We start from the raw sequence: 5108 nt of genomic DNA on the forward strand, positions 1-5108 counted from the left end.
ACCTCCACGACCTCCTTCCATGCTTTTCAACACCATCATTCAGTGGCTTTATAGCCTTCTCTTGTCCAAGCTAAATAACATCAGGCCTTTTTGTGTTCCTTATACATCTGATCTCTCTCTCTCTCTCTCTCTCTGTGTGTGTGTGTGTGTGTGTGTGTGTGTGTAGTCTTGCTCTGTCACCCAGGCTGGTGTGCAGTGCTGTGATCTTGGCTCCCTGCAGCCTTCGCCTCCTGGGTTCAAGCGATTCTCCTGCCTCAGCCTCCCGAGTAGCTGGGATTACAGGCATGCACCACCAACGTGCCCAACTAATTTTGGGATTTTTAGTAGAGACGGGGTTTCACCACGTTGGCCAGGCTGGTCTTGAACTCCTGGCTTCAGGTGATCCGCCCACCTCATCCTCCTAAAGTGCTGGGATTACAGGCATGAGCCACTGCACCCGGCCCAAATTTTACTATTGTTTAGTCAACTATTGTTTAACTATTGAGTTAGTTCCAAGGACTCTCCTCCCTTTTCAACTATGGAACCCTGAGCCAGCTACAGTGTGTTAATGAAAGTAGGGGTGGCCTCCTGCTTTCTTCACTCCTGCTTCATAAATCCCAGTTCCAGCCATCTCCAAAGATGCTAGTCTATGTCCCAGGAAGAGGGTAAGGCATATATAATAAAGTGATAGATATTTCCAACATTAGTTATTGAATTAAATATTAGCACTGAATTAAAGTTTTTTGTAAAACAGATTTCACTCCTGGCACCAGCAAACTGAAAATTTGGAAAGAGTTGATGAGGATATTAGGAGTAAGGAAGATTATTTATGTACATTTCCTTAGGGAGAAGCCACACAGGAAGAAAATGAAAATACCTCAACAACGACTAGACTATCTAAGCAGATCTGTCACGACCTTAAGAATCCTAGGAAATTTTCCTCATGGTCCTAGATAGAATGACTAGATCTAACAGCCAAAATGACTGCCACTTGTTTCCTGCCCAGTATACACTAAGAGATTAGAACTGATCAATGTCTGCCTCAGGTTTTTGCTTCATTTCGTTCTGAACATACAAGGACAGAGTGGATCATTTGTGAAAGATCTCGCAGCATTTTCATGTTCGGTCACATTTCATCAAAACTACCAGAAGCAAATTACAAGAAATTATGTGGATATGGGTAAAATTAACTTCTCTACTTTTTATTTATTAGTTTGTTTTAGAGATGGAGTCTTGCTCTGTTGCCCAAACTGGAGTACAGTGGCATCGTGATCATAGCTTACTACAGTCTCGAACTTCTGGGCTCAAGCAACCTTCCCACCTCAGTCTCCCAAGTAGCTAAAACTACAAGTGTGTGCCACCACATCTGGCTAACTAAAAAAAAAAAAGAAAGGTAGAGATCAGGCTCAAACAATCCTCCCACCTCTGCTTCCCAAAGGGCTGGGATTATAGGCACAAACCACCATGCCCAGGCAACTTCTCTACATTTAAAAGAGCTTCTACTACTACCTAAGTATGGCCAAATAAGAGGCTGAAGCAAAGATCAGAGTAGCCTGACCTTGCGATGAGCAATTCCTTGAATGCCCGACATTTATACTGAACTTCTTTTTGGATCTAGATGTGTATAAGAGACAGACTGCACGCTGGACGCAGTGGCTCATGCCTGTAATCCCAGCACTTTGGGAGGCCAAGGTGAAAGGATCACTTGAGCTCAGGAGTTCGAGACCAGCCTTGACAATATGGTGAAACCCTGTCTCTACCAAAACTACAAAAAATTAGCCACGCGTGATGGTGTGTGTCTGTGGTCCCAGCTACTCTAGAGGCTGAGGTGGGAGGATTGCTTGAGCCTGGGAGGTGGAGGTTGCAGTGAGCTGAGATTGTGCCACTGCACTCTAGCCTGGGTGACAGTGAGACTCTGTCTTAACAGCAACAAAAAGTCTAAGGAAGCCATCAACAACATCCAGAAATTAAGCTGAGTTAGGTCATAACACAGCCCTTAAAAATGTCCAAGTGACCTCTTGTCACTGTGTAATGAGAGAATTTGGAAAGGAAGGTGAAGGAGAAATATTCAAAGAAAAGTCATCCAAGGAAGGAAGAAATTATATTGGTCATACAAACCTATTTTATCAGTTCTGCAAGCTTGTCATTTATTTTTCTTTTCTTTTCTTTTCTTTTTTTAAATTTTGGAGAAGCTCTGAATAACAGGAAAAAGCATTTGGCTTCCAAATAGGGCCATTAAACTGGTGTTGCTGCTGCCCTGATTCCAACGGCCTAATCCTTTCCCCAGAGCTAGAGTGCCAGGGCTCCCAGGGGCTCAAGATGGAGCTTGCCTTCACCCTCTCCTCCCCACTGCTGCTGTCACAGTGTGTCCTCTGGCTGCAGGGCTGCTCTGGGCCCTGACTGCCTGCAGACTGCTTCCCCAGAAGTGATGTTAATTACATACCCAGCCACGCCCCTCTTCAGAGGCAGGACTAGCCACATGCAGCTGCCACTTGTTTTCAAGAGCTGCAGCAATCTGGTTTTCGAACTGGGCAAAAGTGCCAGAATGGGCCCATGGCCACATTCACTGGGGGGGCCCTGCCCCAGCTGCAAAACTGGGTCCAAAGAATGAGGCTCCTGGCCACTAAGGCCACTAAGACTAGGCAAGCTACTCTGCTGGTGCCAGCCTTCTGCTCCCGAGAAAGAAGCAGATAATATTTTAAAATCCCTATGAGCAGAATTTCTTGACATTTTGTCTTCATTATAGTAACCTTAAGGTGGCTCTCCATTTTTCAGAAAGACACAGGAAATGCAGCTACTTCTGATGAGTTCGACTGCATTGACAAAGAATGGACTCATTCAGAAAAAACAATCTATCAGGGCCCACAACCTATAGATGGTTGCCTACTGGATAGGGTTTGAAAAATTATACTGAAAACCCACAGTCTTGGTATGTTTTTGCCCAGCAAGATGCTTGGAATTCTGACCAATAAGGAGGCCATATTTTGCATAAAACTTTGATTCTCTTGATTGCCCCCTTTTAAAATTCAAATGGTAACTATATATAACATTTCAAGGAACTCCTAGATATGTTATCTTGCTGGAACCTACTTAATATACCAGGGAGGGACATAATTCATTAAACGATTATTGTCTATTAACATCCTAATTTTAATTAGTTTTCCACAGATGAGAAAAACAAGCCCTGAGAGAATGAGACCTGGAAAGTGGCACATTTGGATTGAAGGGGAGGTGAGAACCCACTGGAAACACAACCAGGGTGGAGCCAGTGAGGCTCTGTGGTCCCACAGACACCTCTGAACTGACACCTGCACCCATACAGGTGCTGAGGGAGAGCTAAGGAGCCACAGACAGAAAGGACAGAAGTCACAAAGACAAACTTCACCCACTCATGCTTTTACCTGGGCCTGACCTGGAAGTCCTAATTAAAAGACCCCGGACTTCCAGATAGACTCATCCCAACGCTGGGAACGCACACATGCTATTTCTTGAAAGAACAACTTGGCTGTCCCCCAGAGCAGAGTGCCTGGTGTGTACACTGGGATTCCTTTCAATAATTAGAATCCTCTGCTTATGCCAGATATTAATCGGGAACAAAACGAAGCTTTAGTTTTGAAACATCCCTTCTCACTCATTAGCACAATCCTTTAATAATGCACCTTGGAGGCCCTGAGTAATTCTTCTAGTTTGCTGCCCCACAGCATGTCTGGGTTCCAAGGATTTGCTTGGAAGGTGCTGGATACCCTATCCTAGCTGGAGCTGGGAGTGTCCAGAAGCAGCCTCTTTCTTTACCTCTGAGCTTCTGTTGCTGTGTTCCCTTAGCCTCCCAGCCTCATCCTGCCCTTGGGCTTGGTGGCCAGGTGGCACCCTCTCTTTGGCCCTTACTATCCTTATCTGTCAAGTGAATGGTTTTGATTTCACTGGTTTTCATGCCTAGCTGCACATTAGACTCACCTGGGGAACTTTGAAACCCAATGCCAGGGCTGCACACCCAGGTATTCTGATTTAATTGGTCCAGGGTGGGGCCAGTCACTGATTTTTTTTTTTTTTTTTTTGGAGACGGAGTCTTGCTCTGTCATCCAGGCGGGAGTGCAGTGGCATGATCTCTGCTCACTACAACCTCCGCCTCCCAGGTTCAAACGATTTTCCTGCCTCAGCCTCCCAAGAAGCTGGGATTACAGGCACTCATCACAATGCCCAGGCTAATTTTTGTGTTTTAGTAAAGATGGGGTTTTACCATGTTGGTCAAGCTGGTCTCGAACCCCTGACCTCAGGTGATCCATCCGCCTCAGCCTCCCAAAGTGCTGGGGTTACAGGCATGAGCCACTGTGCCCTGCCCCAGTGACTGACTTTTTTTTGTTTCTAAGTTCTCCATGCCCCACAACCACTAGGTTAAATTATCTCCAGGGACCCTCCCAGTTCTAATAAAGTCTATGATCCTTACTCTCTGGTCTCTGTGCTTTATTGAATTTATCTTTTCTCCATAAATACTCATCTTTTATGTTCAGCATGTTACATAGGCTGATTTTTAGAAATGCTTTTACTCATTTAAAAATCATATCGTTGGTTAGGCGCAGTGGCTCACACCTGTAATCCCAGCACTTTGGGAGGCCGAGACAGGCAGATTGCTTGAGCTCAGGAGTTTGGGACCAGCCTGGGCAACGTGGCGAAACCCCATCTCTACAGCGGGGCGTGGTGGCACAAGTCTGTGGTCCCAGCTACTCAAGAGGCTGAGGTGGGAGGATTGCTTGAGCCTGGGAGGCAGAGGCTGCAGTGAGCCGAGATCGTGTTACTGCGCTCCAGTCTGGGTGACAGAGTGAGATCCTATCTCAAAAAAATAAAACTAATGTTGTTAAAGTATTGTTTGTTGGGGATAATCAGCTATAATACTGAACGTTTGAAGTATACAATTTGATAAATCTTCCCATATAAGAAATGGTCACAGTCATAATAATGAACATATCCATCACCCTCAAAAGTTTCCTGTGTCCCTTGGGAATCCCCCCAAACATTTTTTCTCCTGCCCCTACCTTCCCAAGTAACCATGGATCTTTCTTCCTTCTTTCCTTCCTTCCGTCCTTCCTTCCTTCCTTCCTTCCTTCCTTCCTTCCTTCCTTCCTTCCTTCCTT

At 45.4% G+C, this 5108-nt stretch overlaps 1 protein-coding gene across 4 annotated transcripts in view; it reads right to left on the reverse strand.

Moving 5' to 3' along the window:
* The window catches only part of HOPX (HOP homeobox), a 41798-nt gene that overhangs the window by 34136 nt on the left and 2554 nt on the right, over nt 1–5108 (reverse strand). Inside the window, exon 2 of one of the 4 annotated variants that reach the window (XM_011998449.1) lies at nt 2098–2173. The exons of the other annotated variants lie outside the window; for them this stretch is intronic. The gene's annotated coding sequence lies outside the window, so the exon portion shown is untranslated. The remainder of the gene's footprint in view (nt 1–2097; nt 2174–5108) is intronic. 4 annotated transcript variants of the gene reach the window in all.

This window comes from Mandrillus leucophaeus, unplaced genomic scaffold (assembly GCF_000951045.1).
Source record: "Mandrillus leucophaeus isolate KB7577 unplaced genomic scaffold, Mleu.le_1.0 Scaffold570, whole genome shotgun sequence".
Taxonomy (NCBI): domain Eukaryota; kingdom Metazoa; phylum Chordata; class Mammalia; order Primates; family Cercopithecidae; genus Mandrillus; species Mandrillus leucophaeus.